Source organism: Armigeres subalbatus, chromosome 1, assembly GCF_024139115.2.
Source record: "Armigeres subalbatus isolate Guangzhou_Male chromosome 1, GZ_Asu_2, whole genome shotgun sequence".
In the NCBI taxonomy this organism is placed as follows: Eukaryota; Metazoa; Arthropoda; class Insecta; order Diptera; family Culicidae; genus Armigeres; species Armigeres subalbatus.
The window spans coordinates 185,833,854-185,860,615 of NC_085139.1; the positions used below are offsets into that span (position 1 = coordinate 185,833,854).

The 26,762-nt window shown below is 40.7% G+C and overlaps 1 pseudogene; it reads left to right on the forward strand.

Annotated features, from left to right (window-relative positions):
• The first annotated feature begins 251 nt into the window (after positions 1–251).
• The window catches only part of LOC134206822 (uncharacterized), a 68,356-nt pseudogene continuing 41,845 nt past the window's right edge, over positions 252–26,762 (forward strand).

The following is a 26,762-nucleotide window of genomic DNA, read 5'->3' on the forward strand; positions in this document are numbered from 1 at the left end:
AACTGATACAACGTCATCATCGCCCCTATCTGCGTCCGGTACGGTTCTTGGAAACACTTCTGCCTCTTTTCTGACCCCTACGCTTCCCTTAGAAGTCAAACTTTGTCTTCAGTGGAATTTTAACGGCTTTTGGAGCAACCTGCTCAACCTGGAACTGTTGACAAACGATAATTCACCCTGGTTCATAGCCCTCCAGTCGGTCAACCACATCCTACCAGCCTCCATTGACCGTTCCCTTGAAGCAAATACAAATGGTTTGCAAGGTAGGTACAAATATCCGGCACTACGTGGCGATAGGGATCCTCCGGGAGATCTCCTTTGACGTTCTCAGTTTCGTGAAGACCCCTCAGTCGTTGGAGTCCTCCCCTGTGGACCGCTTCCTGCCATCACACAAAAGGTGAGTGACATCATCAGTTAGACCCCGTCTCCCCTTCTTTTATTGGGAGGCACCAGGTCGGACCCCCGTGGGGTTGCCCTACTCGAAGCTTTCGAGGAGGCAGATTTAGTTCCCCTAAACGGATGGTTCACCCTTCTTTTTTAATGGCCATTCGGCCACCGTCATCGACGTGGACAACATCAGGCCCCTCCTTCTCGTGTTGCATTGGGAGGTTGCTTCCGACCTCTTTGGGAGCAATCATTTTCTAATTTAGTTACTGCCAACGCTTCTCCCCCTACCGCTTCCAAGAGGCCGCGATGGCGTTATGATGCCGCCGACTGGGAGTCCTTTGATAGCAGCATTTGACGAGAGTTCGGAGCACATTTACCTCGCTTACCCTTCCCGACTTCTCCAAGATTGTCCTCGACGCCGCTGGTCTATACATCCCTCAGATCAGTTCTCGGCCAAAGGATCCAAAGCCCTTCGTTGGGTATGGGGCTAGTTTGCACTTTGCCGGATTAGAAGACGTACTCCAAAGCGCCTTTGACCAAGGGAAACACGTCGATTTACTTTCTCTGAATATTTCGAAGGCGTTTAACCGCACTTGGACTCCACTAGTGTCCAATCAGCTGGTGTACTGGGGTTTCACTGGTAAAATCCTAGTCTTTGTGCACATCTTCTTCCTCCGGTCTTTCCAGGTCTTTATTGGTGATTCCGCCTCCAAAACCTTCCCAGAGGAGACTGGGGTCCCGAAGAAGTCTGTTCTGGCAGTAACCTTGGTTACCATGAATGGCCTCTCCAAGAACATCTACATTTTTGTTTACGTGGATGACATCCTACTTGTGGTAGTCGGAGACACTCCGGCGCGAACTCGTATCCGAACCGGAGCAGCGGTTATTGCAGTTCATCGGTGGGCCACGTCGGTCGGCTTCACCATGTCGGCCAGAAGAAGCAGCCGCGGGCATGTGTGCAATGAGCGGCTAAACTAAACTTTATCAAAACCGTATAGGACAAACAACAGGACCACTAGGTATGGTATTGGCCAAGCGCTGGCTGACAGCAGACTGCTGTACGGACTGGAACTGGCTTGTGCAACCTTGTCAACATGCTCTCTCCAGTCTTCAACCAATATCTCCTCATAGCTTCCGGATTGCTTCCTGCATCACCCGCCGAGGCTGCCTGCGAAGTCCTGCCGTTTTGCCATCGTGTGCAGGCGGCTATTTGTCTAAATGCCGCCGCATACGCTTCCGCTTCGTCCAGAAACCATAGGAACCCTCTCCTTGTTCAAGGGGATCGGATCATGCACACGATGGCCGGCGTCAGTCTTCCCCCGGTGGAGCGAGGAGCTGACATTCCTCCACAGCCAACATAAACAGCTACATTTCGAGGTGCTTTAAAAGCGGGGACAACATGGAAGCTTTCTGAAGATGGGTCGCCGAGTTGTTAAACACCGAGTTTAGGAACCATGAGCATTACTACACTTCTGTTCCCTTTCGAGAGAAGGGGTCGGCTTAGGCGTTACTGGGAGCAACCTAACGGTCTCGGACAGCCTTCCTGCACAATGCAGCGTCTTCTCGGCGGAAACCGCAGCTCTGTTGATTGCCGCTACTACCCCCTCCGACAAACCGGTCCTAGTTCTGACTGATTCTGCCAGTGCCATCGCTGCGCTACAAAGCGACCACCCAAAACACCCCTGGGTCCATCCTCACTTGCAAACAACAGTCGACAACCTTCGCCTAGATTCCCGGGCACTGTAAGGTGCCAGGGAACGTCACTGCGGACATTTTGGCTGGAGTCGGTCATTAAGGCCGGCGTTTCACAACATCGGTTCCCTCGAATGACGTTAAAGCCTGGATCAAAAAGATCGTCAGCCAGTCTCAAGAACCAGCTAGTCAACTCCCGCCTCCGCCTCCTGCTTCCTCAAAGATGGAGGACTGTAGCATTAGATCCAGTTCCAGCTTGGACTTCCCAGGCACTTCAACCCGGGTATACGTCCCACCCACGAAGATGTGCGGGCCTCCCTGGTATTCCCAGGGCTGTAAGTTCCCTTCCTCCTCAGCGGCACCATAACTCGGGTCATAAGTCCTCTGCTCGTCAACCATAATCTCAACAAGGTCAGCAGGGAAGGGGGTCTTCTTCTAAACTTCGCTAACATCGTCTCCTAATCTTGACACCAACCGACCATGGCCTGTTGCCTTGGACCATGGACTGTTGCCATGGACTATGGACTGTTGCTCTCAGAGTGAATCACGCTTTTAGCGATTTTTTTTCTCTTTTGTTTTAATTGCGATCTGAATATTGTCATCGTTTAACTGACGTTCTGATCAGTTTATTGCGGAAATCCTCCACTCTGAATAGTTTTTTTTGCGGAAATCCTTCGCTCTGAAAAAAGTTTCCCTTTTCGAATGGTTTTATGGATTGATGTGATGCGCTTAGTTTGGCTGGCTGCAATGATTGAACTCCGGAGAACAGAGCGACTCAACCGTTGGATTCTTGGACATCCGCACAGCCACAGTTGGCCACCCGGCGAAAGACAACTTCACCCCTACCGTGATTGATTTCCTTTGTCCAGTTTTGTCGACCAGGTTTTAACGTTTTTTAAAGTGTGTATACTATAGTTCCTAATTAATTATTATGTATTTTATTTTCTGCTTGCCGAAGGTTCCTAGATTGGACCTGCGAGTCGCTGTTTTTAGCCCCCACTCTTGCCAGTTGCTCCCTTACTGCCGTAATTTGAAAAAGCGACGTATGCGCCAAATTATAACATGCATGTATTCCTTTTTTCTGTTGAAGGATTCGACGAGTAGTAGTCGTTACCAACACGTTTAGAAAATGGTGTATATGTCACTTTTTTAGATTACGGCTGCACTTCCGGAAATAATTATAATGGATTCGCTGCTTTTCATACAAAATGATCATATTTGAAGATCAGAATCATTCATTAACAAATCCGAGGAGTTTTTTGATTTTTTTTATTTCAATATTTATTTTTCACTTAGTCGACCCGGCAGACGTTGTCCTGCATAGTAGTCGGAAATGCGTGTGTTGGGAATTGCTCATGCGAAATTTCCATACAAATGTTAATTTTAGTTTTTCTTGATTTAATTAATCTTGCCCTTGATTTTCACATGAGGAAATATCATATAAACCCGTCGGAAACTGTAATGAACGTTTCTGCTGAAGGAAGGAAGAAAATCCATCCAGCCGTTTTCGAGTTATGCGGATACGAACACAGACCATTTCATTTTTATTATATAGAGAAGATATCCCCCCCCCACTGACCTTTCGGAGACCAGTAGGACAAAAAGTTAATTAAATATTTTTAACGGCCATTATTTCCAACTAAGACGTGCCTTTTCAGCAAGCATGCATATAAAAAACATTTATCATTTATTGAAAATGTAGGCCATTTTAGGCCGGGATGCCAAAATGTCCTCAATCTAATCGCTAGAAATCGAGATTTTGATCTTCAAACATGACCATTTTGTATAGAAATCAGTGAATGCGTTATTATTGTTTCCGTCCAGGGTGTATCATGACAAGCAAATATCTGAAGTCATTTCAAAATTTACAGAAAAAGAGAAAAAAATCTTGGATTTTTTTAACATCTCTGGCACTTTCATTGGCTACGATTTTTTGGAGAATTCTTCAAATACACTCCAGAAAATTCCTCTGAAGAAATGTTAGATGAATTATCCAACAAAATCTTGGAATTCCGGCAGTTACGAAGATTGTAAATTACTTTTGATAGGATAAAGAACGATAATACAACGGTTACTTTTGTGTAAATTGAATATCATCTTGAATAGTTTGGATAGCTTTTATGTAATAATATTTAATTATTTAATTTAATTTATTTAATAGATGAAAGTAGACACAGCGTAAAAAACCTCATTGAGATATTTTCACTTATTTGTCGAGTTATTTAATTTATGTTCTATATTACTATGCTTTCGCTGGAATCAGAACTTTCCTATCTTTGCTTGATTTCCTATCTATATGGGACAGTTGTGCTTTTATGGGCAGTACGGGTTTTACTTATATTAAAAAAACTGCTTAAAATTTCCACACCGAAGTTTTCAACCTATTCCAATATTTAATATTTTGTCCAAAAGTCACTAACAGACTATCGAACCGAAATCACCACAAAGTGTTTTGCGGTTCCAAGCCAATTCAAAGTTCAATCAAAACTACCTAAACAAAGAAAAACTTTCACCAACCGATTGCTACTGCTGTCGAACGCCTCAGGCCCACAAACATTCGTCTTTTATTCAGCTTGATTCGTCCTACCTTCCGGTGCTGCCAAAGTGCCACCACCAATTAGAAATCAATGATTTGAAAATAATACCAACTTGGAGCGGAATCTGCCTTGAACAAGCCGCACCACTCGACGAATCCGAAAACACGCAGCAGAATACTTTCTTCCTCTGCCTTTGATACCAACAACTTCTCTTCCCTCCCAGATGCTGAAGGTAGAAGTTTTCTGCATTTTGGTTTCTCCCGATATTTCCCAGGACGTACCATCAACCATCATGCCAGCAGCCAAACCAATCCGGCAGTCCGGCAGTCAGTGGCCAGATTGCAGCTCCCAAACCAAAACGTTAAACTTTCACCTCTGAACCGGCCTCGCCCCTGCTATACGAGCGAGCATGATGGGATCCATCGAGAATTCCCTCCGTACGAGTCCGATATCCGCAGCACATCATAAACAATCACAATCACTTCGAGTCGAGCAGGCAGGCAGGCAGACCAGTTCAAAAAACGGATACTTCCCGAAAGTTTAGCCCACCACTACTGACTATGGTAGCTGGTGTACGATGGCGGGAGGCCAACTTCTAAACCACAAATATGTGCGAACTCTCTGGCAAGTCGGGTCAAAATATCCCGTTCACCGAGTGCAGACTGCTACCCGATGGCCTATAGCTAGAACAACATACCGAGAGGTTAGATTATTCGGGGTTAGCCAGTGATTGAAGGCGTTGAAGCAGATGAGGGGAGGGATCCTTTTTTCGGAATATAGGAAGCATCGAAAATAAGTATGGTAGAGCGTAGAGGGCAGGTCAAACAAGGCAAAGTTTACAGCAATTTTCAATGCAATGCACAGTGGGAAATTGTGTTTGGAGCTAGAAGAGTGTGAGTCCAAATTCGGGTTAGGCTTGAATTTAATTTGAGTCGATTTTGTAATATATTTGTATCTCGTGGGATTAGAATCGATTTCAATGAGATATGAGTTGTTCTCGATAATCTTTGGATCTGCTTCATTTGATTTTGAATACTTAGATGAATGATTAAATTTTTATGTCAAGTTTTTCTACGTTACACAAATCACTGTCCATCAAACATACGTTCGCAGCCCAAGCCGCCACGTGGGTGATCCTGAATGGAAATGAGAACAATCATCCAAGAGAGGGTTCTTGACTGGTCGGTTTGGTAGCCTCGCCACCGCTGGCTTAGTAGTTCTCGAAAACGTTTCAATAAGCGTCATCATAACGCCTTTCAGACGTTGATGCGCTGGCAGTTTTCCACCGCCTTCGCTTTGGCCATTCGGTTGTTTTCATTTCATCGCTTTTCCTTAGAACCGGAGATATGGTGGGTTTTGATTCCGAAAGTTAAGGGATATCTGTAAATAAAGAGATAAAAGACTTAGAAGCTACATCACTTGATATAGACATTACCTAGAGTAACTTGATGCCAATTCGATGTTTGATATACATTATTCAGATACAGTGCGTTATGAGTGTCCCATTGATAACTTCCTTCCTATACGAACTCATGGAAAAAGCGCATACACATGTGGCCCTGGCTAACGCTGTACCGGAACGAAAACGTTGAAGTTCTCATTTGGAGGGTGTGAGAGCTTATCGTCTTTGTGTTATCGTGATCCCAATTTCTAAAATCTCCCACTGCTGCCAGTAGCTGCCACTTCTGCACACAGTCAGCGTTGGTTAGCTGGATGAGTGATGTTATGAGAGTAGCTGTCGACAACGATGAGGATAGTGACGGGTTCTTGTCAGAGCCTCTCCGCTATCAGCCGAGTAGTAAAATTCACGCAAAGGATGACGATGTCGGTGCGGGAAGGATGCTGGTGCAAAGTTCGCATACGGAAAACCAACATCTCCACCACAGTAGCTGCATCATAGATGGATGAATCATGAAAGGGCAGCTAGAGAGTGGGAAAATCTCGATTGCAAGCTGTTAAAAACAACGCCCTGTGGTGTTGGGTAAAAAATACACCATCCGGATGAAAGAAGATGGATTTGGAAAATTGCGGGTCTCAATTACTGGTTCATTGAGTTTCTTTTATATATAAACTAGGTATCGAAGATTTGTACTGTAAAAATCTTTTTTTTTTCATTAGGACTGTTTCTTACTAATAGTAGAAAATGAAGATCGCGTGGTAACGCGGCTGTTAAAATTGTCGTCAGTATTATTCAAAGTCTTGAGTCACCTATGATTGCAACACCCACAGAAGAGTAGCGAGAGGCCAGCATGTGCATTAATATCGGTCCACATAATGAGAGCCTAAAAGTATCATCGTGCTAGCCTCATGATATACGAATGCAAAAATGGTAACCTGGCTTAGAAAGCTCGCAGTTAATAACTGTGGAAGTGCTCAATGAACACTAAGCTGCGAGGCGGCCCTGTCCCAGTGGGGGATGTAATGCCATTAAGAAGATAATGAGAGCCTATTCTATTAGCCACTTGGGCATTTCTACTTCTTGAAAGCGAGTCGATCAATGTGTAACAGGTTAAAGCTATGTCCATTTAGAATCCGGAATAATAAAGTCATCTGTATCTCGGTAACGGATTGACGTACAAATAAGGTTAATACATCAAAACGAGGGTAATTCACTGCACTTTATGGGAAAAATATTGATACAAATCATTTCTTCTTGTTTCTAGTGAAAATTCGCACCTTCTTCTTGGCACATTTGTTCCACATTTTGGTCATCTGAGTCGCGTCCCGAGCTGTTTTTCCACTTTTCTTAAGCTTCCGCTTCATTACTGCCCAAAATGTCTCGATGGGCCGGAGCTGTGGGCAGTTGCGTGGATTTATGTTTTTATCGATGAAATCTTCGTTATTATCGCGGTACCACTGGATGACTTCCCGGCTGTAGTGGCAACTCGCCAAATCTGGCCAAAACTTCACGGGACCTTTATGGGCTTTATGGACCGCGGTTTTTGAGACATTCCTCCTTGTACAGCTTCGAGTCCATCGTCTTATTCGTCACAAACACTTAGGTCTTTGCTCCACAGCTGCATGTCCCTTGCCAAAATCATCTGTTTTTTTGCAAGTTTGTCCAAAAAGCAAACTTAAACTTCGCAGGAACTACTCCTCGTGCCGTCACCATGTAGAATTTTTGGCTAGGAAGCTGTCCGAAATCCATTTTGACGTAGGTTCCATCGTCGATGAGCAGGATTATCAACGTGGGTGTGCAGATTTTTTCTCTCCTTTCGGCTTCTATCTGGAATAATTTTTGACCCGCTGCACGAAACTTCGTGAAATTTATACCACACCAAGTGGGCGCCTAGGTAGACAAACCGCTGTAAAAGAATGCGTGCAGCGGTCACTTTTCGTGCCGCTGCAATACAATAAATGGTTCCGGATTCTAAATGAACATTAGCTTTAAGCGTTATGGTGCTTTAATTATTCTTCATCAGACTAGACGACAGCTTAAATTTAGAAGACTCGGAAACTTCTTCGGGACGAGAATGTTTGAGACTCAGAATGCTGAATAAAAGAGGTTATAATCTACAGATTGTTGTTGTTGTCGGTGTTCGGAACATCGGAACATCTTTTGCTGGTTATGATAGAAAAAAATCCAACCCAACATGCATCGGACAGAAGAACGAAGGTAACCGAGGCGACAATCTTTCTCTATAGTTTATAACCTCTTTTTTTCTGAATGCGTCACAGATTTGTTTATCGAAATTTGTAAAAAGCGTTGAGTTATAGCGATGAACTTCTGCGTCATGATGTCCCCTTTATTGTAATATTTGAGCACATTCATATGGTTAACGCTATTATGAATAAATAAGGCTCTAAATATCCGCTGCAAACCAGCTAAAGATCCTTCCTGACCGTAATTCGTACGATGGTGTCTTGGCCTCAACATGACTATGTTACGTAGAGCTCTCGGGTGGACGTTTAGATTGCACAGTGGACGCAGCAAGCCTAAAACGTGCGTTTTTTTATTTGCGTGCAAACGGTTGATTTGACATAGGCGGTGTCTTCGTAAGAAAATTTTACCAAAAAATAAGCTATCTTTTGGAAGATTAGGTTGACCTAGAAATTCGCCTGTTAGGGTGATCCAAAAAATTTTTTTTTTTCATTTTCGTTCAAAAAAATTGAGCCTCTACAAAAGTGATAGAGCTTGAAAATACAAACAACTTCGTAGAATATACCAACTCTCTATCTTTCAACGGTAGCGAGTTATGATGAAATTTAAAAAAATCGTGTCTAAAACCAGTTTTTTTCAAGAAAACTTTTTTTCTTATTGTTTTTCGACATGGACATGTTCTACAAAGTGAACAAGTACATCAAATCACACGTTTTCCTAAAAAATGTGGATATTTCATAGGTATATTAGAGAAGTTATTCCTAGGGTACTTATTCAAAAGGACGTATGTGATTTTGTAAACAAAGATTCAATCGTCGATTTGTCCAATCTGATGGCACTCCTACGCAAACCAACACCACCAATATGTAGCCGAAGGCTTCCTCTACCTGTCTGTGGTCATGGTTTGCGTGGGAGTGCTATAAGATTGGACAAATAGACGTTTGAATCTTTGTTTACAAAATCACATACGTCCTTTTGAATAAGTATCCTAGATTCGACTCTTTCATATTATATAATTCAATTTTACTATGTCCATATCTTTAATTGAGGCAAATTGTGGCAGCATGTTCAAACTAATAACAAGCTGCTCTACGGAAAACGCGTCGCACCGGCACTATTCTGACAGAAACTATGCTGAAGTTTCCCTATGGGTTTTAAAATAATTGTTTAAGCGATATTTAATACTTTAATATTACTTTTCAAATGGTATGGTTAAAATTTTGGTATGAATTAGGGACTATGTCCAAGGGTTTGACGATCCCTCCCCAGGACATCTGCGAGTAGTGGGGCTTGTCTAGGATGTGGTGGGGTTTGACAGTCTGAGGGCCGTGTTAAACTCCTATAAAAGGTGCATGTATCCGCAAGTAGGCCCCACCGAAGTGACCGTGTGCCGCTCAAAGCGCACAAGTCCAAGTCCTGGTGTTAGGTGGGACGCTAAACAGCCCTGACAAGACGGCCCTCAGACGAAACAGGAGGTTTGCGCAGGCCCAATAAGCCGCCTGGAAAACCAATAATTACGAACAATATAAGAAATAATACGACTCGATATAATCGGCAAAGACCTAGGCGACGAATACAGGATCACGATTGGTAGCTTAGAAAATGGAACTGCAAGACGCTAGGCTTTGAAGGTTGCGACAGGATGATTACGATGATTACATCCCCGCAACTTCGACGTCGTGGGGCTGCAGGAGATTTGCTGGACAGGACAGAAAGTGTGGAAAAGCGGGCATCGAGCGGCTACCTTCTACCAAAGCTGTGGCACCACCAACGAGCTGGGAACCGGCTTCGAAGTGCTGGGTAAGATGCGCCATCGTGTGATTGGGTGGCAGCCAATCAACGCAAGGATGTGCAAGCTGAGGATTAAAGGCCGTTTCTTCAACTATAGCATCATCAACGTGCACTGCCCACACGAAGGGAGACCCGACGACGAGAAAGAAGCGTTCTACGCACAGCTGGAGCAGACATACGATGGATGCCCACTGCGGGACGTCAAAATCGTCATCGGTGACATGAACGCACAGGTAGGAAGGGATGAAATGTATAAACCGGTCATCGGACTGGATAGTCTGCACACCCTATCGAATAACAACGGCCAACGATGGATAAACTTCGCAGCCTCCCGCGGAATAGTAGTCCAACACTTTCTTTCGCCGCAAAAATATCCACAAGGCCACATGGAAATCACCTAACCAAGAAACGGAAAACCAAATCGACCACGTTCTAATCGACGGTAAATTCTTCTCCGACATCACGAACGTCCGCACTTACCGCAGTGCGAATATTGGATCCGACCACTACCTCGTTGCAGTATGCCTACGCTCAAAACTCTCGACGGTGTACAACAAGACGATAGACGCGCAGCAGCTGGAAGTGGCACTCCCAACGGAAGAGCAGCTAGGCGCAGCGTCTCTTGAAGATGACTGGAGAGATATTCGATCCGCCATTGGTAGGACCGCAACCGCTGCACTAGGCACGGTGCCCCCGGCCGGATTGGCCGGCTGAAAAACAACAAAGCCTCTGGGGTTGACCAACTACCAGGAGAGCTATTTAAACATGGTGGTGAGGCACTGGCTAGAGCGCTTCACTGGATCATTACCATGATTTAGGAGGAGGAAGTTTTTTCGCAGGAGTGGATGGAAGGTGTCGTGTGTCCCATCTACAAAAAAGGCGATAAGCTGGATTGTAGAAACTACCGCGCAATCACATTGCTGAATGCCGCCTACAAGGTACTCTCCCAAATTTTATGCCGTCGACTAGCACCAATTGCAAGGGAGTTCGTGGGGCATTACCAGGCGGGTTTTATGGGCGAACGCTCCACCACAGACCAGGTGTTCGCCATTCGCCAAGTACTGCAGAAATGTCGCGAATACAACGTGCCCACACTTCATCTATTCATCGACTTCAAAGCCGCATATGATACAATCGATCGAGACCAGCTATAGCAGCTAATGCACGAACACGGATTTCCGGATAAACTGACACGGTTGATCAAAGCGACGATGGATCGGGTGACGTGCGTAGTTCGAGTTTCAGGGGCATTCTCGAGTCCCTTCGAAACGCACAGAGGGTTACGGCAAGGTGATGGTCTTTCGTGTCTGCTATTCAACATCGCTTTGGAAGGGGTAATACGAAGAGCAGGGATTAACACGAGTGGTACAATTTTCAATAAGTCCGCCCAGCACGTAACTTTGAGAAGATGGAGGAAGCCTACATCAGACTGAAGAGGGAAGCCAAGCGGATCGGACTAGTCATTAACACGTCGAAGACGAAGTACATGATAGGAAGAGGTTCAAAAGAAGACAATGTGAGCCACCCACCGCGAGTTTGCATCGGTGGTGACGAAATCAAGGTGGTAGAATAATTTGTGAACTTGGGCTCACTGGTGACTGCCGAGAATGATAACAGTAGAGAAATTCGGAGACGCATAGCGGCTGGAAATCGTACGTACTTTGGACTCCGCAAGACCCTCCGATCGAATAGAGTTCGCCGCCGTACCAAACTGACAATCTACAAAACGCTCATTAGACCGGTAGTCCTCTACGGACACGAGACCTGGACGATGCTCGTGGAGGACCAACATGCACTTGGAGTTTTTGAAAGGAAAGTGCTGCGTACCATCTATGGTGGGGTGTAGATGGCGGACGGTACGTGGAGGAGGCGAATGAACCACGAGTTGCATCAACTGCTGGGAGAACCATCCATCGTTCACACCGCGAAAATCGGACGACTGCGGTGGGCCGGGCACGTAGCCAGAATGTCGGACAGTAACCCGGTGAAAATGGTTCTCGACAACGATCCGACGGGCACTAGAAGGCGAGGTGCGCAGCGGGCAAGGTGGATCGATCAGGTGGAAGATGATTTGCGGACCCTCCGACGTGTAGCCATGGACCGAGCCGAAGGAGAAGACTCTTATATACCACTTCGGCCTTAGTCTGAATAAATAATAATAAAATGAAATTTTGGAATAAGATTAGAACATTTTTTAAATTGATTTGTGTATCAGAAATACAACCAGAAGACTGTTCAATGTGTTTCAACCAAAAAGTCGTAAAAATGGCTATAATTTTATGTGTGTCCTGTACGAAGCCACAAGACATCGACATAATATTATGATGCTTGAAAAGAATAACGATTATTAATAATGTAATAAATTAAATGAATATGATGTCTCCAAGAACCTTGCAAACAAACGACCAAATTGATAATCCAGTGATGATTATTTAGATTTTTGGTTCAGTCCGATGTGTTTGGCGAAAGCATTTATTTGTTTATTTTATATTATATTTTATACTATATCCTTTCATCCAATTAAATATATCACAAAAAGTAATGGTACGAATGATGTGAACTTCCGCTGAAATGATTTTCTTGTGCGTACATTTGTCATCATTAGACGTAAATATAATAAAAAATTCAACGAATATTATACGAGCTAATAGTTATAAATTGCATAAGATGTTTCCTCCATTTACATAGTCAAAGTTTTGTTAAGTTTTTTATATATGCGTCAATTGACAAAATGAAATAAAAAAATTATGATAGAATTCTTAAGAGATTTGCCAGCCTGAACAGAGGTTGAAAATGTGCATTATGTGAACTGTACAAATAATTATCAAATTAAAAAATACATGAAATAAATATAATATACTCTGTAATACAGTAATATTTAGCATGTATTATTTTTTATTGTGCAATCGTTCGACCTTCTCGGTAGAACAAAGGAACTATTATTTACTTATTATTAATTAAAGGCAAAAATTCGTTCCCTCAACATGAATACTGGTCCGAATCAGTAAAACCCAGAAATTTTGAATTGAAAAACTATATGTTGTTGTACTTGTACCATCATACAAAATATTTTATTTGTATTTTCGACACCGGTCTGTATTATTTATTTTGTATGAAGTTATTTATGAAATGGTAGAGTAAAATAATATTTAAAAAAAATTACCGGACGATTTTTTTCCACGTCCGCTTACCATCGCCGCATCCGCTCACACTACGATCCAAAAAACGAACTATTAGGCAGAGTTGTAGAAAAATGTTCGCACTAGAAGTTCACCATACAATTTATTTTGAAATTCAACCTCCGCAATGAGTTACAGCTACCAGATGATCGAACCCAAATTACTAAATGATCGATAACATCTTTGTGAGTAGCGAGAAGTGCGAATTTAGAAGTGAGAATGTAAGTAGTGGGAAGTGAGAAATGAGAAGAGAGAAGTTAGAGATGAGAAATTTGAAGTACGAAGTGAGTCACTCATTTGTTTTTAGATTTATGCTAATGTAAGAAGTGTGTCTAACACACGAATTGAGTAGGGAGAAGCGTAAAGTAAGAAATAAAAAGTGAAAAATGAGACATGGGAAGTAAGAAGTGAAAAATTAGAAAAGTTGATAGTGAAATGTGAGAACGTCAGAAGTCAGATATAAGAGGTTATATGTGAGAAGTAAAAAGTGAAAAATGGGAAGAAGGAAGTGAGAAGTGGGAAGTGAAAAATTAGAAGTGAGAAATTCGAAGTGCGAAGTAGTAGTGAGCAGTGAAAAGTTAGAAATTAGAAGTGAAAAGTGAAAAATGGGAAATTAGAAGTGAGATGTATGGAGTGAATGCGAAATGAATAGTGAGAAGTATAAAATTGAAAATGAAAAGTGAGAAATTTAAAGTGAGAAGTGAAAAGTTAGTAGTGAGAAGTGCGAAGTGCGCTGTGAGAAAAGCGAAGTAAGAAGTGAGAATTTAGTAGAAATTGAGAAATAAAAAGTTAGAAAAAGGAAATTTGAAGATCGATGTAGTAGTGAGAAGTGAAATGTTGCAAGTGAAAAGAGATACGTTAGAAATAAGAAGTCAGGAGGGAGATATAAGAAGTTATAAATGAGAGATGAGAAATGAGAATTGTGCGAAGTGAGAAGTGATAAATGAATAGTAAGAAGTGTGGAAGTGAGAAGTGAGTAGCAGAAAGAGGGAGATGCGAAGCGAGATGTGCGAAGAGAGAAGTAAGAAGTAAATAATGAGAAGTGAGAAATAAAGAGTGAGAAGTGAGTTGTGAGAAGAGAGTAGTAAGAAGTGAAAAGTGAGGAATGAGAAGTAAGAAACGAGATTCTTTCACTTCCCTACTTTTATCTTCTTCCCTCTTCTGTATGCTTTCTTCTTTCTGTGTTATATCTCTCCTTTCACTTCTCACTACTTAACATTTCGCTTCTTACTTCCTAATTATCATCAATCACTTGTTACTTCTTACAGTTAATTTTGCACCAACCATTTTGGTCGCTTGAAATTTATGGAAATAGATTTGAAAGTTAGGAGTTGTTTTTCCACTTACCCCAGTGGAATGGGGTAAGTGGAAAACCCAAATTAACTTGACCTTCAATTGTGATGAGTAGAGACATATCATTAAAATCAAAACGGCAATTGCTCTGAATGTCTTTTTTTGAATAATTTCATTGGATTAACAGAATAGGTCTCCAAGGAATTCTTGTAATCAAGGATGTTGTTACGCCGGGATAGAAAGGGTCGGAGCCGTGAACGCAACCTGTATTCGCATTGAGAACAGTGTGGTGGTTGTATGTACGAGGTGAAATGATGTAAACACAGGGCGCTGACATCTTTGTTAAGTTGAACGAATTGCACGATTTATTGAATATTAGTAGTGAATTAGACTTGTAATTAGCTGGAAATAGAAGGTAAATGAAGTCGTTACTTATGGATAAAAAGAAACTAAATGAAAAGTTTACTTTAGCACAGAATTATCGTTTCTGAGGAAACCGTGGAAAGGAAAAGAAATCCTCGAAGTAGAAAGCTTACTATAAGTAGATGTGAATTTGCAATTAAATTATTAAATTGTAATTCGTATGTTATTGTAGGGTGCAAAGTATTGTTAGTTGGAAAGGTTTTTGGGCAGAATTTAAAGAAGGAAACTAAGTTTGTGAGTTACATAACTGTTTGCTCAATTTAAACAACTAAAATAAATATATTTCTAGTTTTGAGTTTGCTGACAACTTACTTCAGAAAGTGTTTTCAATGATGTCCCGAACGCCTCCACCTAACAGATGTTATCGATCATTTAGTAATTTGCGTTAGATCATTTAGTAGTTTATCAATAACTTATTCCAGAAGCTGAATTTCAAAATGTGTTGTATGGTGGACTTCTAGTGCGGAAGTTTTTCTACAAATCTGCCTAATAGTTCGTTGTTAGAATTCCACTAGCAACGGAGTTTTAGCGCTAGTTGCAGTAACTTAAACTAATTTTGTTATCATTTAGTCTAAGTTACTGGAACTATAGCTATAACTCCGTTACTAGTGGAATTCAAACAACAAACTATTAGGCAGAGTTGTAGAAAAACCTTCGCACTAGAAGTCCACCATACAACACGTTTTGAAATTCAGCTTACTGATAAACTACTAAATGATCGAACGCAAATTACTAAATGATCGATAACACCCTTGCTTGTAATCGCTGGTGGAGGGCTGGTTTTGCCTTCTCGGACACTAAGTGTACGTAAAATATATATGTTCGCTCCAAAAATGAACTTTTCATAGGAAAAATGGGACCTACAGGGTTATGCACTAATCGTCTCAGTTTAACGAATTGAAATGATGTCTGTCTGTGAATGTTTGTATGTGTGCACAACGGAAGTACAAAATTATCACCTATTTTGAAGCACTTGTCCCTAACCATTTTGTTCGCAAAAAAATGTATGCAAAGGCGAAACTTTTTATGATTTTAAATGAATGTGAATTATGGAATATATTAACCTATCAGTGCTATTTTTTATCTCTCTTATACATTTTTTTTAATATGTAAAACATGTGAAAGGCATCGATACCTATAGGTGGAATCATCAGGCGTTTTCTTATTTATATTAGTCCAATCACCACTAAAAACACCATGATAACAAAGAAGGAACATATTGAGATACACATCTATCGAAATAATCCCTGGAGGGAAGGAAAACATTGCGTGATCAGAACCCGCAGTGTTTGATTCCAGGGATAAGTGTAAAATCTTAAAATTATTTGCTTTCCTGGTACAAACCACTACAAATTGAATGTATTGCTATGGTCACCTGTGAAACAAATTCACCGGAAAAAGGGACAATGTGTGCAAATAAGAATTGATTTTACTAATGCAAAAATCAACTTTTTGCGAAACCTAAATTGACAGTTCAAGCGTTAACCGTGTTAGTGTACGTATTATTAAAATGTTAAAATAGTGTTAGTGTGAGCATTAAAGTATATTCTTGCACAATGTTATGGTGTGGTAAAAACTGTAAAGTATTTTCAATTTCAATTTTTCGAGTAGATTTTTACACTTACCCCCTTTTTCCACTTCCCCCAGTGTACCTTACATATATTTACAGAATCACCGATCCTTGTTCTAAGGTTCATACGAAACCTTGAAGTTTCTTTGAAATTCCTTACAACACTCTTAAAACCATTTAAAAATTCCGAGATTTCTTCTAGGAACATAAACCAAATATTTATATTTAGTGATTCTCTTTTATCACCCAAGTCCCACATTTTATTCTACTGGCATAAACGAGAATCCTCATCAGCTTACGTTCGGTAACGCATTCAAACGTAAATAATAATCTTGGTGATATTCTCTCGTTCTACTAATAAAATTATGTGTATTTTTTTTTTGCTTTAATAATTTAAATAAAATTCAATTATTGAATGTATCTTTAAGATATTTCGAGACGTCCGCCTTCATTTCGAGGTCATTTGATTACACTAAATATGTATTATCACGCGGTTTTTGGTTGGCCAATATGTTGCCTCGGTACATTGTAAAGATTTTTATGACTATGGGGCTTTGATTTCCCTTACTCAATATAATTCCTTTTTTTGTGAGACCTTATTTCAGGATATCATGAAATGTATCTGTAGACAGAGAAATTAAATCTCATCTTCGCTATATATGCAGATTGAAGAAGTTGTTCCATTGGGTCCAGAAAGGCCGCCAAATGAACGAGTAGTCAGCGTTGCGACCTCATTACAACCGTAGAAATTGCATATGGGCAAAAGATGATTTCCGCAACTGTCCCAAAGGGCCAAAACCGCGTGTCGTCGCGAATGCGAAGGCTGAAGTTGTCGCGGTTTTATATTTTCTTTGATTCGCATGGTATTGTAATCATTTCTACTGCCAAGTAAATGCTTTTTTTATCCCGCTTTTTGGGCTATGCGTAAGAAATTTTTCTATAGATGATGCCTATTTTACGAAAATTGTACAGCCTTTCCATTTTTGCACAGTTAAGAAAGTCTCAATGCGACCGAAAGTGATCTGAGTGGGTTCCGTTTTTTCCTCCATTCTCCTCGATGTCATTTATCGTACGACGACTGGAATATCCCCGCACATAGCTCACAAAAACGTAATTATACCCCAGCCTTGTTCTTCTTGTTTGCGGGACGATATCCGTGTCATCACCGTGTCGCCGTCGTTGTCGTTGTCCTTGTACCTCCAGGTCTCATGTATGCTAAGTAGAAACTTTCTCATGAAATCATCTCCTCTTTCGCGACTCCTGCGAATCCGCACGCTCCAAACCTAGGAGTCAACTTTTGCCGGATTGAATGAATAAAAATTTGCCATCTGCGACGTAGTCGACGATAAGTTTCGGTTCCTGTTCCAGCGGAAACGATAACGACAACGGCGACAGCAGAATGGGACCGATGATGATGAGTGGAGGAACTTTTCTAATTAACTTCTCGACGAACACATAACAATAATAATCAGAACCACGCGGTGGTGCCGCGAATGTGACACCTGCTGAACCTGCAAGCAACATCGTTGGCATCCCGTACCATATCGAACGGTACGCAGGCAGTGTGGTCCCAGGGCGATCCAAACGGAACTCCACACTGCTCCCCAGATCAGCGAGTCCAGTGATTTGATGGGAGGAAAAAGATCTCACAATCTGGCGTGACATCGGTTGCGAATTCTGTCATTATAGCATTCAAATGAGTTTTAATCAAGTTTGATCCCACGTTGGCGCCACCGATGACAGTCGATGATGATTATTCGATGTCGTGTCGAGCAATTCCCTCGCCTGGTGCGATTGAATCGGGCGAACGCTCGGTCAAATGGATTATCAGAAGTTAAATGTTTTTGAATTGCACGTGTAGTTTTTATTCACCAATTTTGAGCGCATCACCTGTTGAAAGATTAACTCGGAGAGCTGGACTTGTAGCACTAATGTGAATCATGCGTGATCTCTAAAACTATCACCCTTTGTAATTACCTGGAAAATATATTATTTTCATTATTCTACTTGATAAATTCTTCTTAAAACAATTCGTAATAATTTGGATTTCTCTTCTATTGATTTCCATTGGTCTTTTTCCTCGATGGGGAATAGTTTCAAATTAGGTTTCCAAACATCCCCAACTGAGCAACCAGCCAATATTGAGATTATAATTTGATTTGATTGAGTGGCCCCGGAGGAAGTAGGGGCAACTTAGAGGACAGGGAGCTCAATTAAAGGAAGCGACAAATTCTCCTGTTCCCCGACGATGATGGTGAGAAAGGGGAGCGGCGGGGGACTTGGTTGGGCACGTTCATTTGAACCAATTGTGATTGGAAAAATATTATTTAAACATCTCCATTGGTGTCTCTCCACTTCGTTGCTACTGCTTCCCTAAGGGGGCACCGACATCGCCCGAAGTTGTTCGATCTGAAAATCTTATTCCACATCTTTTTACCGACAAGATGATGGTCTTGGATGGTTCAAGCGAAAGAAAAAGGAGTAATTGAACAATAACACAATCTGTACCAATCCGACCGGACCCTGAGCCCCAGAAGTACAGCAGTTGGGGGCACTATGTGGACTGGAACAGGATGCGTTTGGAATAATCAAGAGGAGTAGGTAGTTGGGCTGCAATTCGTTGATAAAACCAGAAGGTTTCTTATTCTTTCGGCCGTCATCAAGGGACTGTGTGTGCCTGCATCTGATAGGGTCATCCGGTTTGCATTAAAGAAATTGCATTCTGTGGCTGTGGTCATAGGCGTAACCACGTCTGAGAATTGAATTTCTCGGAAGTTTTTACTATTGCACAAGGGAACCCTTCCACTATGAGAAAGGAGTTTAACTAATTGGCAGTCATCTTATTGAGGTTTTGTGAATATTTTTAATTAAATATCAATTATGTATATGTGTGTATGCTGTGTACCGATGTACGTTATGCTATCGAATAACAACGAAATATTTTCGATAATAATGTATATTAACATGTGAAGTCAAATCTTTGTGGAGTCTTTCAAAGTTAAATTAAACTTTCATTTATTTATAAAATTATGTTAACCTGTTAGTTTAGCACTTGTTCAATTATATGGCAGGCTTAGTCGTGTATGAAACTTTGCGAAGCCGCGTAATTTGACGACGGACGAAGTTGGGATATTATAGGTTTGATGTATCTGCTGCTCATCTGGGCATTTGACGTCGTGAATGGTGTGGCGTAGTGTCGTGCTCGAATCATGGTTCATCAGGGAGCATCTTCCGGATGATCGGAGCTTTGTGGTACATGGAACAATAAGACAGTGACAAGAAAAAATTGAGACGAGATAGAAATAGAATGATGTCATACGAGCAGAAAGGCATAGAGGGTGACAGGGCGTCCAGTGTCGCTCTTTGGAGGTGTCTGGAGACTATGCTTGCGCAGAAATTTAGGGAACTATGGAGAATAGATACCGTCCAAGTTAATTGTGTGCCAAATTCATTTGCTAATTTTTAAGAGTAATCTAACGAATTAATGAGAAAAACTTGTTTGTCTATCATAAGCTTTACCTTCCTGTGCGTCCACCTTTGCTAGTAAATCCGCCTTCTCATTTCCATAAATAAGGCAATGAGATGGCATCCATATAAAGGTAGTAATCGCTGTTAAGTCGGCACTGGAGTGACGGCATACAATGTCTAGGTCAGTGAATAGAATAGTTCAGAGGTTCCTAAACTTTAAGATATGCGACCCATATAGCAATATCCCATATTGCTTGCGAACCACCAGGTATTAAATACATTGATTTTTTGAAATTGGATAAAAATGAGTTCGATAAAAAATCCTAATGAATTGTCAATGTCTCATTTTTATTAATTTAAATTGGATGTGGATTACATGAGATTTGAATTATATTTGATTCAGATTGGATTTGGATTGGAATTGGATTAGAATTAGATTTGGATTGGAATTGGATTAGAATTTAATTTGGATTCAAATGGGATTGAATTTGGATTGTTATATTGAACTAGAATTGGATTTGGATTTAAATAAGATTTTAATTTAATTTGAATATATAATTGGATTTAGATTGTATTTTGATTGAATTTGTATTAGATTTGGATTTGAATTAGATTTTGATTTGAATTAGATTTGCATTTGAGTTGTATTGAATTTGAATTAGAATAAGATTGGATTTGGATTGGATTTGGATTGGATTTGGATTGGATTTGGATTGGATTTGGATTGGATTTGGATTGAATTTAGATTGGATTTGGATTGGATTTGGATTGGATTTGGATTGGATTTGGATTGGATTTGGATTGGATTTGGATTGGATTTGGATTGGATTTGGATTGGATTGGATTTGGATTGGATTTGGATTGGTTTTGATTTGGATTGGATTTTGATTGCATTTGGATTGCATTTGGATTGGAATTGGATTGGATTTGGATTGGATTGGATTTTGATTAGATTTGGATTGGATTTGGATTGGATTTGGATTGGATTTGGATTGGATTTGGATTTGGATTTGGATTGGATTTGGATTGGATTAGGATTGGTTTCGATTGGTTTCGATTGGTTTCGATTGGTTTGGATTGGTTTGGATTGGTTTGGATTGGTTTGGATTGGTTTGGATTGGTTTGGATTGGTTTGGTTGGTTTGGATTGGTTGGATTGGTTTGGATTGGTTTGGATTGGTTTGGTTGGTTTGATTGGTTTGGATTGGTTTGGATTGGTTTGGATTGGTTTGGTTGGTTTGGATTGGTTTGGATTGGTTTGGTTGGATTTGGATTGGTTTGGATTGGTTTGGATTGGTTTGGATTGGTTTGGATTGGTTTGGATTGGTTTGGATTGGTTTGGATTGGTTTGGTTGGTTTGGATTGGTTTGGATTGGTTTGGATTGGATTTGGATTGGTTTTGATTTGGATTGGATTTTGATTGCATTTGGATTGCATTTGGATTGGAATTGGATTGGATTTGGATTGGATTGGATTTTGAATGGATTTGGATTAGATTTGGATTTGAGTTGTATTGAATTTGAATTAGAATTGGATTTGATTTGGATTGGATTTGGATTGGATTTGGATTGGATTTGGATTGGATTTGGATTGAATTTAGATTGGATTTGGATTGGATTGGATTTGGATTGGTTTTGATTTGGATTGGATTTTGATTGCATTTGGATTGGAATTGGATTGGATTTGGATTGGATTGGATTTTGATTGGGTTTGGATTGGATTTGGATTGGATTTGGATTGGATTTGGTTTGGTTTGGATTGGATTTGGATTGGTTTGGATTGGTTTGGATTGGTTTGGTTGGTTTCGATTGGTTTCGATTGGTTTGGATTGGTTTGGTTTGGATTGGTTTGGATTGGTTTGGATTGGTTTGGATTGGTTTGGTTGGTTGGTTTGGATTGGTTTGGATTGGTTTGGATTGGATTGGTTTGGATTGGTTTGATTGGTTTGGATTGGTTTGGTTTGGTTGGTTTGGATTGGTTTGGATTGGATTTGGATTGGTTTGGATTGGTTTGGGATTGGTTTGGTTGGTTTGGATTGGTTTGGTTGGTTTGGATTGGTTTGGATTGGTTGGTTTGGTTGGTTTGGATTGGTTTGGATTGGTTTGGATTGGTTTGGATTGGTTTGGATTGGTTTGGTTGGTTTGGTTGGTTGGTTTGGTTGGTTTGGATTGGTTTGGTTGGTTTGGATTGGTTTGGTTGGTTTGGATTGGTTTGGTTGGTTTGGTTGGTTTGGATTGGTTTGGATTGGTTTGGATTGGTTTGGTTGGTTTGGATTGGTTTGGATTGGTTTGGATTGGATTGGGATTGGTTTGGATTGGTTTGGATTGGTTTGGATTGGTTTGGATTGGTTTGGATTGGTTTGGAATTGGTTTGGATTGGTTTGGATCGGTTTGGGTTTGGTTTGGGTTTGGTTTGGATTCGATTTGGATTGGATTTGGGTTTGGATTGGTTTGGATTGGTTTGGTTGGTTTGGATTGGTTTGGATTGTTTTGGATTGGTTTGGATTGGTTTGGATTGGTTTGGATTGGTTTGGATTGGTTTGGATTGGTTTGGTTGGTTTGGATTGGTTTGGATTGGTTTGGATTGGTTTGGATTGGTTTGGATTGGTTTGGGATTGGTTTGGATTGGTTTGGATTGGTTTGGATTGGTTTGGGATTGGTTTGGATTGGTTTGGATTGGTTTGGATTGGTTTGGATTGGTTTGGTTGGTTTGGTTGGTTTGGATTGGTTTGGATTGGTTTGGATTGGTTTGGATTGGTTTGGATTGGTTTGGTTGGTTTGGTTTGGTTGGTTTGGATTGGTTTGGATTGGTTTGGATTGGTTTGGATTGGTTTGGATTGGTTTGGATTGGTTTGGATTGGTTTGGTTGGTTTGGATTGGTTTTGGATTGGTTTGGTTGGTTTGGATTGGTTTGGATTGGTTTGGATTGGTTTGGTTGGTTTGGATTGGTTTGGATTGGTTTGGATTGGTTTGGATTGGTTTGGTTGGTTTGGATTGGTTTGGATTGGTTTGGATTGGTTTGGATTGGTTTGGATTGGTTTGGATTGGTTTGGATTGGTTTGGATTGGTTTGGATTGGTTTGGATTGGTTTGGATTGGTTTGGATTGGTTTGGATTGGTTTGGATTGGTTTGGATTGGTTTGGATTGGTTTGGTTGGTTTGGATTGGGTTTGGATTGGTTTGGATTGGTTTGGTTGGTTTGGATTGGTTTGGTTGGTTTGGTTGGTTTGGATTGGTTTGGATTGGTTGGTTTGGTTGGTTGGATTGGTTTGGATTGGTTTGGGATTGGTTTGGATTGGTTTGGATTGGTTTGGATTGGTTTGGTTGGTTTGGATTGGTTTGGATTGGTTTGGATTGGTTTGGTTGGTTTGGATTGGTTTGGGTTGGTTTGGTTGGTTTGGTTGGTTTGGATTGGTTTGGATTGGTTTGGATTGGTTTGGATTGGTTTGGTTGGTTTGGATTGGTTTGGATTGGTTTGGATTGGTTTGGATTGGTTTGGATTGGTTTGGATTGGTTGGATTGGTTTGGATTGGGATTGGTTTGGATTGGTTTGGATTGGTTTGGATTGGTTTGGATTGGTTTGGATTGGTTTGGATTGGTTTGGATTGGTTGGATTGGATTAGGTTGGTTGTGTTGGTTTGGATTGGTTTGGATTGGTTTGGATTGGTTTGGATTGCGTTTGGATTGGTTTGGATTGGTTTGGTTTGGTTTGGTTTGATTGGGATTGGTTGGATTGGTTTGGATTGGTTTGGATTGGTTTGGATTGGTTTGGATTGGTTTGGATTGGTTTGGTTGGTTTGGGATTGGTTTGGATTGGTTTGGATTGGTTTGGATTGGTTTGGGTTGGTTTGGATTGGTTTGGTTGGTTTGGATTGGTTTGGATTGGTTGGATTGGTTTGGATTGGTTTGGATTGGTTTGGATAGATTTGGATTGGGTTTGGATTGGTTTGGATTGGTTTGGATTGGTTTGGTTTGGATTGGTTTGGATTGGTTTGGATTGGTTTGGATTGGTTTGGATTGGTTTGGTTTGGTTTGGACTTGGATTGGATTTTGATTGGAATTGGATCGGCTTTGGATTGGATTTGGAGTGGATATGGATTGGATTGGGTTTGGTTTGGATTGGTTTGGATTGGTTTGGATTGGTTTGGTTGGTTTGGTTGGTTTGGATTGGTTTGGATTGGTTTGGATTGGTTTGGATTGGTTTGGATTGGATTGGTTTGGATTGGTTTGGATTGGTTTGGATTGGTTTGGATTGGTTTGGATTGGATTTGGTTGGTTTGGATTGGTTTGGATTGGATTGGGTTTGGATTGGTTTGGATTGGTTTGGGTTGGTTTGGATTGGTTTGGATTGGTTTGGATTGGTTTGGTTGGTTTGGACTTTGATTGGTTTGGTTTGGTTTGGATTGGTTTGGATTGGTTTGGATTGGTTTGGTTTGGATTGGTTTGGTTGGGTTGGATTGGTTTGGTTGGTTGGTTTGGTTGGTTTGGATTAGATTTGGATTGGGTTTGGATTGGTTTGGATCGGTTTGGATTGGTTTGGATTGGTTTGGTTGGTTTGGATTGGTTTCGGTTGGTTTGGATTGGATTGGATTTGGATTGGATTTGGATTGGATTGGATTTGGATTGGATTGGGTTTGGATTGGGTTTGGATTGGGTTTGGATTGGGTTTGGATTGGGTTTGGATTGGGTTTGGATTGGGTTTGGATTGGGTTTGGATTGGGTTTGGATTGGGTTTGGATTGGATTTGGATTGGATTTGGATTGGATTTGGGTTTGGATTTGGTTTGGATTGGGTTTGGATTGGGGTGGGATTGGATTTGGATTGGTTTGGTTGGTTTGGATTTGGATTGGTTTGGATTGGTTTGGATTGGTTTGGATTGGTTTGGATTGGTTTGGATTGGTTTGGATTGGTTTGGATTGGTTTGGATTGGTTTGGATTGGTTTGGTTGGTTTGGATTGGTTTGATTTGGATTGGATTTGGATTGGATTTGGATTGGATTTGGATTGGATTTGGATTGGATTTGGATTGGATTTGGATTGGATTTGGTTTGGATTGGGTTTGGATTGGGTTTGGATTGGGTTTGGATTGGGTTTGGATTGGGTTTGGATTGGGTTTGGATTGGGTTTGGGTTGGGTTTGGATTGGATTTGGATTGGATTTGGATTGGATTTGGATTGGATTTGGATTGGATTTGGGTTGGATTTGGATTGGATTTGGATTGGTTTGGATTGGTTTGGATTGGTTTGGATTGGATTGGTTTGGATTGGTTTGGTTGGTTTGGATTGGTTTGGATTGGTTTGGTTGGTTTGGATTGTGTTTGGATTGGTTTGGATTGGTTTGGTTGGTTTGGATTGGTTGGGTTGGATGTGGATTGGTTTGGATTGGTTTGGATTGGTTTGGATTGGTTTGGTTTGGTTTGGATTGGTTTGGATTGGTTTGGATTGGTTTGGATTGGTTTGCGTTGGCTTTGGATTGGATTGGTTTGGTTTGGATTGGTTTGGATTGGATTGGTTTTGATTGGTTTGGATTGGTTTGGATTGGATTTGGATTGGTTTGGACTGGTTTGGATTGGGTTTGGATTGGTTTGGATTGGTTTGGTTGGATTGGGATTGGTTTGGATTGGTTTGGATTGGTTTGGATTGGTTTGGATTGGTTTGGTTGGTTTGGATTGGTTTGGATTGGATTTGGCTTGGTTTGTATTGGATTTGGATTGGTTTGGATTGGTTTGGTTGAATTTGGATTGGTTTGGATTGGATTGGATTTGCTTGGATTGCATTTGGGCTTGGTTTGTATTGGATTTGATTTGGACTTGATTTTGATTGAAATTGAATTTAATTTGGATTGGATTTGAAACAGATATGGATTTAAATTGGATTTGGTTCAAATTTCGATTGGATTTGAATTGAATTTGGAATTGATTCAGATATTGGATGGATTTGGATTGGATTTGGATGGGATTTGATTTAGATTTAGATTGGAATTGGATTTGAATTACATTTGATTTGGATTGATTTTGGGTTTAGATTTGGATTGTATTGGACTTCATTCTATTTGACCAACTATTCAAAAGTTGGCCATTGACGTCATAAAATTCGTTGTTCTCCAATTATCTAACAATTACTTAGACCCTAATCTAAAAGCTGGTATAGATTTGTGGGCCAAAACAGTGTCAAAATTATGACCCTATTCTTGAATTTCTCAAAGAATTGGTTTGGACATTACGTCAAGAATTCCTTTCAAAATTCTTTCAAGGATTCATTCTGAAATTACTTCAGAAATAAATTTAGAAATTTCTTTAGAAATACCACCAGATATTCCTTTGAAAATTCAAAAAGGAGTTCTAAGTATTCCATCAAAATATCTTTTAAGAATTTCTCCGGGAAAATTTCTTTAGAATAACCGTAGAAAATTCCTTAAGGAATTCACCCCGAAATTTCTTTGAAAACTTGATACGAAATTATTTTGGGGATTCCTTGGGAAATTCCCTAGGAACACCTATGTGAATTGTTTTCGGAATTTATTCAGAAATTCCTTTGGGAATTCCTTTGAAAACATTTTTTTTTTAGAAAAGTATTCAAAAACATATTTGGAATATCCTTCGGAGATTTATTTAACCTTCCGGGACTCGCACTGTTGTAAAAAGTACAACATCCCGAGCAGCACAAGTCAAGCAAAATAGGTTGCAGCAACTTGTTTGTGATTAAATCTGGTCACATACGAGTTTCAGTAACCTAAGTGGAACATGTGTGCTGCTAGGGATATTGAGTAAAAGTGGGATATCTTTTCAGTCAGTTTACCAATTTGTTCCAAACCACTAAGTATTCG